The sequence below is a fragment of the Emydura macquarii genome, unplaced genomic scaffold, assembly GCF_026122565.2.
Source record: "Emydura macquarii macquarii isolate MOO-44397 ecotype Brisbane River unplaced genomic scaffold, CSIRO-AGI_Emac_v2 contig_1390, whole genome shotgun sequence".
Classification (NCBI taxonomy): domain Eukaryota; kingdom Metazoa; phylum Chordata; order Testudines; family Chelidae; genus Emydura; species Emydura macquarii.
Window position 1 is genome coordinate 179,706 of NW_027131527.1, and position 14,090 is coordinate 193,795.

Below are 14,090 nucleotides of genomic sequence, written 5' to 3' on the forward strand. Positions count from 1 at the left end.
CTAGGCTATTTAAAACTCTCTCTCTGATTTAAATGAAACTCTTCAGGACTTTTTAAAAAATACTTCTGCCCAGAGAGAGAGAGGGAGAACTATTTTCACAAACCTCTGTCCCTACCCATCTTTTCTGTTTCCTCTATGAAGAGGATCTGCATGAGCATATGGCATCCAAAATCTGGTGCCCACATGTTTACTAAGATACTTGATTTGAAAACCATACTTGAGCCCATCTCTTGTTTACTGCCATTACTTGGAAGTTTGTTTCCCTATCCTTTAGTGTGGGATCCAAATGCAGCACAGCTTCTACATCAGCTAGCCATTTCATTTGACCTTACTCTGTGTAACCCTGTGTAATATGTAAGGTTACCAGCAGAGGCTGTGATGTACTTTTTGCAGATTGTTCCCAATTTAAAAGAAAGTGTGGATGCTTAGGACAGTGGGCAACGACATTGTGAGAATAGCAGCCCATCTCTGATTCAGCTCTATTAAAATGTTTTGTAAAAATCTGTCCACGAGCAACTTACTCTTAGCCCTAGTCAGCCTCCTGCACAACAAGTAAAGCACTCTTGCCCATGTCTCTGCCTTCCTTCAGGAAACTGTCCTGGCATCTCCTGCCATTTAGAGCTGATCCACACTCAGTTTATGTACAGATTTAACTATTTCACTTAGTGTGTGTTACTGAAATAGTTACACTGATTCAATCCCCGGTGGGGATGCAGTTAGACTGGTATAAAGGTGCCTTATGGAAAATAAGCTATAGCAGTAGCATTTACAGGGATAAATTATGGTGGTAGAGGCACCTTCATATTACTATAATTAAATCCATACTGGGAAGGTTGTACTATTTTATTATATTGATCTAGATAAAAGGTTATTTTTTGTGTGTGTCTGTAGATAAGCTGTTATTGAGGGGTGTGAAAAACCCCCCAGTGCTTTTGTACCCCATTCTGCCAGAACATGGGCCTGTGTCACCGTCTAATGGCTATACCATGGAAGAGGTTTTAAGTCTGCTGTTGACTCCAAGGTAATGGCCCTTCTTTTAGCTCTCTTGGCAGAAGGGTCATGCTTTTAGATCCAGAGGTCCCAGATTCAACCCCTGTATGACCCATCCAAGTCCCTGTTACACTTTCATCCATTTCTTCAGCCATTCTGTGGGGTTAAGGCAACTGAGGCAGGAAGTCAGCTTTCATCATGTCCCACTTCAGACTTAAAATGCTTAGCCATTGCATAAGGGGGCATTATATGTATCCCTTTAACCCAGTGGTTCCCAGTGGCCAAATGTGGCCCGCGGGGTCTTTCAAAGTGGCCTACTTCTCCCGTCCTGTTGGCTGCAGAAGGGAGCTGCTGCCTAAGGACCCAGGCAGAGCGCGGTGCCACGGAGCTGCAAGACCGGTGCAGACGCCTTGCTGCACCCAAGGGAACAGAAGATCAGCACTGCCCTTCCCCTGGTTCCAGCAGGGAGCATGGCAAAGTGCTCCATCTGGGTCCCTAAACAGAGCGCTGCTGGAGTCCCTTGCTGGAGCTAAAGGGATGGGAGCACTGATCTCCCTGGCTGCAGAAGGGAGGTACTTCCTAAGGACCCAGGTGGAGCACATGGGTCTACAGGATGTGTGCGGTTTCCCTGCTGCAGCCAGGGGGACGGGAGATCAGCAAGGAGGGAACTCCTTCCGTCTGGCTGCAGATGGTGGGAGAGGGTGAAAGCAGCCAGGACCCACCATGCTTGAGGAGAGGGGCAGGATTCTAAAAATCAGTGCCTTCCAGTTTGGCCTGCACTTAGCTTGACATTGTCACTCACCGTGACTTAGCTGCCAGGCCATGTGCTTCAGCGTGTAGTGACAGTCACTCATCTACACTAGTGCTTTGTCTGTGAGCGTGTGACATACTGTGAGTAATTTGTAGGTGTAAAATAGTGAATGTAAAAATGAGCACAGTGGCATCAAAATGTTTACTTTAAATATGTAGTGGTCCTTAATGGTGTGTACATCAATACGTTTTTTTATGAGTTGATAGCCTGGTGGCCCTTCAGGGTTGTAAAAATGATATTTGTGGCCCTCGAGCCAAAAAGGTTGGGACCTACTGCTTTAACCTGTTTAACCAGGCTGAGCTATGACTATACCTCCCAAAAGGCCCTGTGCAATGCTTAAGTCGTGTTGTCATGGTCCGGAGTCACGCATAGAGGCTGTCAGGCCCTCTTGCACTCAGGTCAGACACATCACGTAGAGTATTCATTCAGGTGAGGCCTCCAGCCGGAGAAGGCAGAGAACGTTAGAACGGGAATGTTCCATGCCCCTGGGCGTGGCAGTTGGATGTGAGCCGTTACGGGGCTGTGCTGCCAACTCCGCTGACATGTGGTGTTTCGCTTAAAGCCTGAGACTCTCGAGTCATGGGAATACATCAGAATCTGTTTTCCTGTGGTGTTTTTAAATAGCAAGTTTCTAGTTTCTCAGAGAGTTTTTGCAGAGATGATCCTGAAACTGCGTACCCTAAAGGTTCAAAAGGCAAACAAACTCCAAATATTTTGGGTTTGGTTTTTTTTTTTGTTTGTTTGTTTGTTTAAATCTCATTTTAAAATCCCATGATTTTTAAACCAATCTTGAGGCCCGACCTATCATTTTTTTTGGCAATAGTGAAGAGAGAGGACTGAAAAAAAAAAAATCTAGTGAGAGCTACTGGAGCGGGAGGAATAGGTTGGGAGGGAAAGATAATGGGAATTTGGATGAAGTGTGTGCAGCAGATAGTCGCAAGGAAATAATGCAAGTGAACTAGAGAGCTCAGAGGAAAAACAAAAATCTATTTGGAATGATAATGGATCACCTAATGAATCTGCCTCACTGCAGGGGTGGAGGGAGAGTCTGAATAGCTGCTTTTATTACAATATTCTTTACTTAAAGGTAAAAATACAATGAGTTCTTGCTCAGGGCGATTAGTGGCTATGTTGATGGTTACTGTGCAGCATCAGTGACCCCTGCTGGCTCAGCGTCTTACATTTATTTCATTTGTTCTGCTCTTTTGTTAAATAAATAGGTACACAAGATCTGAGAGACTCCTTTAAAGTGGCATCCTCAACTTTTAAATCACTTTGGTCTGAAAATTGTTTACTACTTTTGTTTCAAGTAAGACCTATAGTAAAAGGACTATAACTAGAAGAGATCAGAAAGCAAGTTCTAGTTTTTCAGTTATTTTACTCTGCATTTGTGAAAGAAAGCAATTTGTGTAAGGTCTGTTTCACTAAAGCCAATTTCCCCTTGTTTATGTGGTTGTTTTTTGTTTTTGTTTTTGTTTCTTTCTCCACACTCAAATATAAACACCCTCTTAAACTACAGGAAAATGTTGTTAAATTACCAAATTAGCAGGAAGACTTGGGGGCAGATGTTAGTAGCTGAAACTGCTTTTAACTCATTCTTTTAAAAATGTTGGTGTAGATTTCAAGTTTACAGTACCCCTTTAAGTCATCTAGTAAAACTATTTACATAGCACGGTATTTTCTATTTCCTATGCTGTGTTTTTTGTTTCACTTTGTCAGTTATATGGCACCTGCAGTTGGTGCCATTTACAGGTATCTGTAAAAAGAAGAGAAATCCAAGGAATCCTTCCTGCATTTTTCAGGTTTATTTCCTACAAAACAAGAGAGCATTTTAAGGCAGAAATACAAGGAAATCTACTCTTTATATTGTTTCACCACTGGATGTCACTACTTCTCCAGTCGCATGGAAGGTCAGTGCTAAACTGGTACAGCAAAGAATTTGCATAGTAAATAAAGATGCCAGAAATTGAACATCATAGATTCCTATTTGGCTTAAAGAAACATGTTAGGAAAGACATAACAGAAGCAGCTGAAAGCTAAATATCCCTGCGCTCCTTTTTACCATTATGTACATTCTTACATACATACATGCAATAGGAGATTTGGGATGTGGGGGTAATGGTACAGAATTACAATTTTATAGGTGCACCATATATATATATATTCATATATATGAATTATATATATATATATATTCATAAAAATGGTTGGGAGGAAATGATTAATCTAATTAATCTACAGAGAAGAAGCTTGATAAAACATTAGTGGGAATGACAGTGGTTCAGTCCATGGGGATTGGGGGTAATAGACCTGCTATCATTCCTGCGCTAATGCTTTATCAAGCTGCTTCTTGCATAGTGAGAACGATAGTTCCTCAATCACTTCTCTCAGTAGACTGGCTGTTACAGCTGAGACTTTAGCTGAGTTTACTGGATGAGCTAAACCCACTTGGAAACGCTAGACGGACATGGAGTGAAAAAATATGGCGAAATGTGAAATAGTGAATAGCAGTTACAATATGTGAGTTAGCTGGAATAAATGATCTAATCTAATCCTCCTGGCTATTTAATTCAGCCAAACTATATCTTGGTCTAGTCAGTGGTTCTTAGAGAGGGCAAGAACATTTTCTTATAACATCTAAATTAGGGCTATAAAACAATTAAAAAAAATCGCAATTAATCTCGAGATTTAAAAAATGCGATTAATCTCCGTTTTAATCGCAGTGTTAAATAATAATAGTATACCAATTTAAATTTATTATAAATACTTTAGGATGTTTTTCTACATTTTCAAATTACAACAGAGAATACAAAGTGTACCGTGCTCTCTATTGTTATTTTTTATTACACATATCTGCACTATAAAAAAGATAAAGAAGAAGTAGTATTTTTCAGTTCACCTCATACTAGTACTGTAGTGCAATCCCTATCCTGACTGTGCAACTTACAAATGCAGAATTATTTTTTTTACATAACTGCACTCAAAAGCAGTACAATGTAAAACTTTAGAGCCTACAAGTCGAAGCGTGAAGGGACATTCAAATATTTAGCATATCTGGCATGAAAATACCTTGCATTGCTGGCTACAACAGGGTCATTTGAACTCCTGTTCTCATTTTTAGATAACATTGTAAATAAGAAGCGGGTAACACTATCTCCTATAAATGTAAACAAACTTGTTTGTCTTAGCAATTGGCTGAACAAGAAGTAGGACTGAGTGGATCTGTATGGGATTAATTGAAAAATACTATTTCTTTTATCTTTTTTACAGTGCAATTAATTGTGACTATTTTCTTTAATCTAAATAATTTGTTTTGTGTTAATTACATGCATTAGCTGTGATTAATTGACAGCCTTAATCTAAATTTTTATCTCTGTAGTTTGTGATTATGGTTTCTTGTAGCTTTATCTAAGATTGTTTAAACGCTCTCAGAATCTTCTTATATGTTTCATCCCCTTTTATATTTTCTCTGATTTCCTATATCCGGCCTAACCCCTGGGGCTCACAATCACAATTCCAGGTGAACGGCTTTTGTACAGTGATACATCCTGGTGGAAATGGAACCTTCCTGCCCGTGAATTCATACGTCAGGAGGAGAAGCATTAGAAATGTATCCTATAATAGCAATAATGCCCTCACTGCAGAGATTAGTGAACATCTGTGGTGCCTGGACCCCATACAACTCCTCCTGGTCACTGGTTAATGTCAGGAAATGGTGCTGATGAGCTATGTGCAAACATAACAGTGCATCTCTTTCAGTCTCATTTTCCATTGCAATATCTTCATTCTAGTGAGAGAACTGAAGCCTTGGCCACGCAAAGCTTTACAAACTTTCCAAGTTTGCCTTTGTAGTTAAAAGATGGGCTATTATTTAACCTTTTCTTCATAACTATGAGATATTGTGACTATAGAGGGAAGATTGGCAAAAACAACTGAAACATTTAAGAGTGGCAGCTGTGATAATCCTCACCCTCAAGGGGAAAACACTTCCCACTTTAACATCAACCCTTTCCCAAGCCTGTCACCCCTGTGAAATCTTTATTTCAAATGTTGTTTGCTGGAATCTCCATGGCTAGTGGACTGTGGGAACCAAAGCCTCCCACACTCCCCTTCCTCATTGATCAGATGACTCTAATTGGGAATCGGGGATGTTGGTAGGATGGGAGCCCATAGGCCAGGGACATAGACAGAGATTAGAGAAATCCCTGATGTACACCAGTACAAAGAGGGGTATGGTGAGGGTTACAGTGCTTTCCCCCCAACTTTCAACCCCGCTAAGGAGGAAGAGGGCATCCTAGGGAGAAGAAGGCACCAGCGGCCAGCACTGTATCCTACAATCCTTATCCTCCTTGCAGTAGAACCACTCAATAGAACCACAACAAGACACAGACTTCATGAGGCCTGTGCCTCAGGCTCCTGCTCCAGGAGGCAGGGGATTACACCAGATTCTCAGCTTTCATTTTAGAAACAAAACTGTTTCTAGCCCTCATGTTGTGAAGAAATGCTTGAAAACATGAACTGAGCATAACCAGCGCAGTGTGGTCTGCCTGAGTTTGCAGTCCATCTGAAACAATAGATCTGGAGGGGTGGGAACTGCCCCATTTATCTCTCTGTTGTGTTAATTCTAAGACCCAGTGACCAGTGGAGTCTTGCTCATATTACCCCAGCAGAGGACTCAGTGGCACAGGAGGGTTTAACCTACTCTTCACCCAAGAGAGCCAAGTTATTGGTCCTCTCTGAATAGCTGAGAGGTAACCGTCAATGTCAGGGAGCAGCTGTTCCCGGTGACCAGAAATGCTGTGCAGGAGCTCAGCATGGTAATCGAATGACAGCCAGGAGAAGCCTGTGGAGGTGGTCAATGCACAGGGACACTCTGCAGGGCGTGGGAGAATACCTGTTTTTCATAAACACAATCAGAAGACTGGGGAAATCTCCTTACTTGGGGTGTTGCCAGAAAAACAGAAGCTACGATTACCCTCACCTCTCAACATTACTGCTAAGTGCAAGTGTTCAAAACCCATGAGTTAATCCTCCCCTCACCACCACCCCCCCTGCAAAATAGCAGGAGATTGTTGTAAAAATCACAACACCGATATTTTTAAAACATGGTTTCTTGGATTCTTTTTCTTTGCTTGCTGGTTGCTGAGCCATTAGCGTGCCCTCAGATGCTTTCAAGCTTTTCTCCATTTTACCTTTGGGTGGCTACAATGATGCAGTTGCACCTGGGCCCCCAAGGAGGGTAGGGAATGAAGCCACACTCTGGCACTTCACCTGGTTGCAACACCAATCACTCAGATTTGTCCCTGCTGCCCACCCCCATCATTGCAGAGGAGGCAGCCGGGCCAAACGTGAGCAAGTGGCATTGCAACTTGGCACAGGAGGTTGCAGTGCCAATCAGGTTTGGGCTGCCCTCTCCGTCTGCCATGATGGAGGGGCAGCTGGACCAAATGCCAGGTTGCATTGCCACTCATCACTCAGATTTGGTCAGCATTGGGAGTGTGTGTGTGTGGGGGTGTTGATGGGAATGAAGGGAACCGCTTGGCTTGGCAGGAGCTGCCCTTAAACTGGAATGTGGCAGAGCACTGAAGCAGGAGGAAGGGGGCGGGGGAGTGGCTAAGAAATTTCCAGTGGCAGTGGGTGAGGGGCTAGGGGTGGATTATAGGGTATATGGGGAGTGTTGGGGAGCTGTGGGGTGAGGGAGTGGGGGATGTTTCAGGCCCCTGAGATGGGCTGTGCAGGGAAGAGGGATAGTGGGGGCAAGGAAAATTTTAGATTTCAGAATTGGGAAGGGGGCCTCTAACCTATTCTTGTACCAGGGCCCTCTGAGGCATTATTATACTATTGTCTTCACACCCATGAACTTAACATTCAGAAATTTACTTTGTGGGGACTGGGGGAGAAAGCTGAGATTCTCACCTAGTCACAGGACTCCAGGAGCTGGGGGCTGAAGATGAACAGCAAATAGTGCAAGACTTGTGATAAAATAAGAAGGGTTGTAGCAAGGCTGTGTATGATACTTTAATAACTGATTTAAAATTCATCCAAAATAAGGGATGGGGGGGCCAGGTCTGGAAGAGGGTTAATTACAACCTCTGAGGAAGGCTGTGTGCCTTAATTAATCTCCTGGAGTGTGAGTACATCTGAGCCATTGTCAGGCTGATGAGTGTTCAAAAAAAATTTGTAAAGCCCTTTGAAACTGTAGGATGGCAAGTATTAAATATTCTGACTAGCGGGTGTGGACGGGGAGGAATCCCAATAAAAAAACTAGGGTGGAGGTGTCTAAAAAACTGCAAGTGGTTGTAATGACTGGGTGTTTCTCTTAGCTGAATGTAGGCCAGTACGGGAACTTTCCCCTGCAAATCATTAGAGACACGGGCGGGTTTTTAAAAAAAGCTGGATGATGTCATTAGGAACTGGGTGATGTGCGTGGAGAGGTCAGGGCGAGAGGAAAGGCAAACTCGGGCAAACGCTTCCAAGTTCTCCTTTGTGTAAAATGACCCTGTGTGTGTGCGCGCGCCTGGCCCCTGTTGCAAAAGAGAGGCGTGGCCTGCTAGACATGATTAGTACATTTCCTGTGCTCAGAGGACACAGCAGCCAGCGCAGCTCACCCAAGTCGAGGAGCTTGTCAGGGAAATCGGCTGGGCAGAATTGGGTGGTGCTATTTTATTTAGCGGGGGGGACACCAGCTTTCATGGACTAACCAAGGGAGGAACCCGCCGAGGAGCTCTTGTGTTCTTGGCTGCCTCTTTCCTTTCACCCAAGTTGGTGAAACTTACAAAGCAGGCTCCTGGGCTGCTGCTGGGTGAGTGAGTCTGGTTTCCTGTGCTCAGCTCGGCTTGTGTCGTGCTACGGTCATTGTGTCACTCTCTCTCTCTCTCTCTCCAGTGCTGTTGTTTCCTGCTCCTTCGGCTCGTTCCCAGCCTCCCCAGCTCATTTCTCCCTTGGCCTTTTCTGAAAGCGATCCTCGCTCTTAGCCGAGGGCAGCCACATTGTTGTTGCTCTCGTGCGACGACACGCAGCCTTCTCTTGTAAGTATTTTTCTTCCTTCCTTCCTTCCTTCCCTCCCTGTGGCATTTCGTTACTACAATGAATGGAAAAGTTGGCTTTAGTCTGCCGCCCCTTTGGCTAGCGGGCGGGCGCTCCCACGCGGCATGAAAGAGAGCTTCGCGTTTTGTAATTGACCGTTCACTCGGTGGGGGTCGAGGAGCCTGCGTTTGCCTTGTCACATAGGTTGTGCGGGAGAGAGCGTGCGCCAGGGGCTGATTGTTAGGTTTCCACCTCCACATACACGGGGGAAGGTCTGCTTAAAAGTACTAAAATGCTGAACACAGCGAAGCTCCCGGCTGTTTTAATGGGCAACCGAGAAAGGAAGCTCAAGAAGGCACCCGGGAGAGGCGACTCGGGGGGTTAAACTTGTGGCAGCGTTTGACTGACTGTGGTGGTTGAGATGCAAAATTCATTGCACATGGGAGAAACTGTCCTGTAACCCTAGTGTTGCTGTTTTAAAAAATGCTGGTCTGCCTGCACTGTGCAAAGCTCTTTGAACCATCCTACAAGACATTTTAACATGGATTTACTGGGCTAAGGGGAATGCTTGGGCACTAGTTTCTTTTAGTGTCTCCCCCATAAACAGTTTTCTCAAAGGTCATAACAATGCAATTAAGGGGATTGGTATATTGCATTCTCTGACTGTTTCAATTACAGCCTTCCAGGAGGAGTAAAGCTCCAGTCCTGCACCAGGCTCTGTGCAGATAGCTATTCTACCTCCTGAGCCTACAGTGGAGTTCTAGTGACATCACCCAGGCCTATTTTGGCTTCTGTGACTATTTAAAATGTGATAGGGTCTCCTATAGCTATATCACCCAGCTGAAATGTGATTAGATCTGATATTACTAACTGAATGAGCCAGTTCTTGAATGAGGAAGATAAGGTGCTGTGCTGCCGGAAGTGGTGGTATCAATGCACAGGTGGTTCAATAAATCTTTAATAAAATCCTGTTGGGATGGGTGTGGATGGGCTATCTTTCAGATTAATCAGAAAGTGGAGATCCTGGCCACTTGAGGTCATTAAAAGGACATTTTGCAGCAGTAGAACTAACATGTTCAGGTCCAACTAGAGTTTAGTCAATTGCATTCTAAGTAAACTCCCCCTGCAGTTTCAATTGAATATCCTGTTACAGTATCCTATTTAATAGTTAGTTTGGTCTACCCAGAGAGGTGGGTTGCCTAATACCTTCTTTAGGTATTGTTTACATGAGAGAGGTTCTCTTGGTATAACCAAAGGGTGTAAACTTAAACCTCTATAGCTATGCTAGTATAACCTATGAGTGCTACCACCTTTTTTAGTTTTCATTTGGGAAGGGGTTTAAAATAATCTCTCAATAAAGTGTCCCCATGGGAGCTATCCCAGTATAACTACAGAATTGGTGTAACTGGTAAAACTTGCCTATGTAGATAAGGCATTCGAGCTTTACTATCTTCAAAGTGCTGTGAACAGTAAGGCCCTAATTCTTAAACACTTAAACACATGCCTAACCTAAGATTAAAGTTAGACACATACTTAAGCACCTTGTTGATTAAAGTGATTCTGTTTTGGAATCCTTCAGGATTATTGTTTGTATTACTGTGGCACCCGAGAACCACAGTCATGGACCAGGACCCCATTGTCCTCCCTGTACAGACGCACACAAAAAGTGTCCCTGTTGCAAAGAAGAAAAAATATACTGTAAATAGGAGATCATACTCTGGTGGAGTTGGGGGTGGGAGGAAAGGGATGGACAGTCAGGCCTTAGTCACTCATGGGAGGGGAAAAATGGATTCAGCACTGTAACATCTAGGTACTATACAACTCTTGTTTGTGATTAAAACTAGTGATTTAAAGTTATGACTATCTAAGAAAAATGATAAAAGCACAGAGTGTTTCTTACAGATAAATGCCTGACTCAGTGTGACTTCATGTCTAGAGGTGCAGCCTTGGGCTGTTAGCACCAAGCACTTGTGACTCCCAAGGCCAGGACTGGTGTTGATAGCATTATCGTTACTAGTCCTAAATAGCTAAGTGTACATGATCAACTTCAAAAGCTTGTGCCTGGAGGGTGTGTGTCCTCATTGCTGTTTGTGTGATGCTGGAGTTCTGTTTGGGAGAACTGTGGGAAAGGACAGACTGGGAATCGTCCTCCATTCTGGGTCTCCTAATTGGGATAAGATGTGTTTAGGCTTGTGGAGGAGGAAGAATGCAGCTGTTCTGTATTTTAAATCCTCTCTATTGTGTTTTTTAAAGACCCACATCAAGGGCAGTCTCTGCCCAGGAGTTCTGTGAGGATGGGTTATTAACTTGAAGAGATGGTCTGCAGGGTGTGGTGTGGCTTGTCACTCTCATAATGGCATGAAAAGAAGGCCAGTTATATTGTTCATCTTGAGCAAACGATGCTGATGATGACAGCAATGCTTTCCTAAGAAAATAAGAACACAACTTGTTTTTAGTGAAATAGCTTTTTTTTTTTTTTTTTTTTTTTTTAAATAACAGAACTGTTTTGGGGATTTTTTTTTTTTTTTTTTTAAATCTGGAAACAAGTGTTTCTAAAGGCATGGGTGTGGGGTTTCAATGAGTGGGTTGAAGTATTTTCCAAGTATTTACTTTTTAAATCAAGCCCGGTGACTTCCTGTGGGATAGAGGTATTATCTCCATCTTATAGATGAGGAGGCTCAGGCACCAGGCTCTAAAGTGACTTGCCCAAGATCCTACAGCAAGTCAGTGCTAGAGCTGTGAATAGACTCCAGGGGCCTGATTCTCTGTTACTCTGTGCATTTGCTTGAGGTAGGAATGAGTGGGGGCAAAGGTGGCTTTGTGCTCTGAGGCTAGGCAGTTGTCTGCCAGGCCTCTAATGAAAGTCAGAGCAAACTTGAGACAGCTCTGATTTATGCTCTGCTTCCCATAGCCCCATAAAAACAGAGAATAACCATAGTTCAATGTACTCTGCAATCTACCATAAGCCTTGTTTCCATCCCCCAGTTTATGTAGAGCCCATAACCCAGTACTGTAAAGGGGAGCCATTTGTGGGGGAGGTAACCACTCTAAGGCTATGTCTACACTGAGGGCAGCAAAGTCGCAGCTGTCAGATCGACTTATCTGGATTGACCGAGTGGTCAGTGAAGACCTGCTCAGTCAATCCAGAGGTTGACACTATTAATCCACCCCCGCAAGTAGTGTAGCACTGTGTTGATGGGAATGCGGTTCCCGTCGGCGCAGTGCAGTGAAGACAGCGCGCAGAAGAGAAGCACAGCAGTCAACGGGAGTTACATACATTTTCTGCATAGTTTGCATAACTCCTGTCGACACCCCGGCAATTCGGCGGCAAAGTGTAGACCCAGCCTAAGGCCTATTTCTGCTGCCACAGGAGCATAACACTGGACTAATATCTATTTAGAGCACCTTCTCTGGGACTGAAGATACCAATTTCCTGTGTTTTAATGTAATTAATCTAGCAGGTGAGACAAGCACTTACTAGGTTAAGGTTTTGGATTTTTTTTTAAAGTCTATAACACGGGTATTTTGGGATGCAGGAAGTTAAATAGCACACTTGCACTGAATAAGCAATTGGGAAGCGAATTTTTTTTTTGTTTGTTTTTAAAAAGCTCAGTATGTAGTGATGTTGATCTGTGTTCTTCCTTTAAGCATAGTTAAAGTGGGCCGTGGAGCCTTGAAATGCGAGCAGTAGCCATCCTTTCCCTGTAACCACAGGGTAAAGAAAACAAAGATTTTATTGCTAGGAGCCTCGACCACAGCAAACCTTTCCTGTTCATCTATCCAGTTTTGCCAGAGTAGTCTCAGGTGTTGCAGAGTCTGAGTACCACGGTTAGAACAAGCTGAGATTGTGTCTGATTCTGTGTTGTCTATAGTAGGGTTTTTTCTCTCTCCAATGTGAACTCTGCAGGGTTTGAAAGTTGATGTTTGTCAGAGCCTCTGCTTCATCACTGAACTCTTCAGCCACCAAACTGCAGTTGAACGGGGGTAGATCAAAATGTGTGGTTTGTATAAATCTGAGACAACTGAGCTTTTTTGTTTTGCTCAAAAGTTTGCATTACAGAGCCAAGAATGCATCTACCCACTAGCTTATTTTCATGCCATGCTTCTGTGCACTGCAGGCTTTCTGGGCCTATACATTGTCTCAAGAAGTAGATGACTGTACTGTGCTTTCTGGTGGCATCAGTGTTTAATTCATGGATGCTCTATGTTGCTTACCTCTTGGTGACAAGTTGTTTCTGTGGAACCACCATTTATTTATTACGTCCCTCACCCCCCCCCCCCACCCCCCAAAACAAACAAACAAACACCAAGCTTGGTTTCCAGTTTTGTGTGCGTGGTGCATGTTCCCTATCTATTTCTTCAATTTTTATCATGAGGGGACACCTTTTGGCCCTCATCTTCCAGTTAGAACAAACAAATAGACAAAGCACGTGCTTTTTTTTTTTTTGTCCCAGCCACAGGGAGAAACAAGAGGCCTCCCTTAGAAAGCATCTGCCTCCACCAGTGCAGGCTGGATATTCTTCCAGGTCCTCGTTGCTGTTGCCACTTCAAAACAGGACTGTTGGCATGTACAGACTGGCCGATAGGGGCCATCCCAGGTTTCACAAGCCTACCTGAGGGGCACTGGCTGATTGTCTGTCTGAGAGTTTTTAAATAGTACTGCAGGATTTCAACTGGGGCAGCGGTGCTGCATAAGCAGGAGGCCAAAGAGTGACTGCTCCTCCCCTGTGCTGTGTCAGCTCCTCTGGCTCACGATGAGTCACAGGGAGGGAGTGTAGCAGCATTTGAGATCTTCAGGTCACGTGTCTGCCCCAAGTGAGGATTTTTCAGTCTCGAGCCTGGAAGCTCTCCTCTGCTGAAGCTCTCCAATTTTTAGGCACGTCACTTATTGGTGTATTACACTCAAGCTCTTTTGGCTCTTACTGACCTTATTTACAGCATCATCGCTCTGAAAAATAGCTCCTCATGGTTGCTTTGTGTAGGGGGAGAACAAACCTCGTTCTGCTTGATTCACTCGTTGCTTCAGCGTTGTGCCTGCACCTCAGAGTCTAAATATGCAACATGTAGTTGGGAAAATAAAGTTCAGATACAGCCCCAAGATGAAATGGATCCAAAATCTGTGCTCCTGGCAGGACGTGGAAGCAAAGCAAACTCCTGTTTCCTATGCAATCTGAAAGCCCATGGCAGAACACAGCTAGCGAGTGTCTGAGAGTCTTGGTTGTTTTTTTTTTGTTTTTCCTACCCCTAGCTCTCCCTCTCTCTC

The 14,090-nt window shown here is 43.9% G+C and overlaps 1 protein-coding gene across 4 annotated transcripts in view; it reads left to right on the forward strand.

The window, feature by feature from the left end:
* The first annotated feature begins 8,379 nt into the window (after positions 1–8,379).
* The window catches only part of TSPAN14 (tetraspanin 14), a 67,133-nt gene continuing 61,422 nt past the window's right edge, over positions 8,380–14,090 (forward strand). For 2 of the 4 annotated variants that reach the window (XM_067552463.1, XM_067552464.1), the window contains exons 1-2: positions 8,380–8,603; positions 8,687–8,829. The gene's annotated coding sequence lies outside the window, so the exon portion shown is untranslated. The remainder of the gene's footprint in view (positions 8,604–8,686; positions 8,830–14,090) is intronic. The other 2 variants (XM_067552465.1, XM_067552461.1) reach the window with 1 other exon arrangement.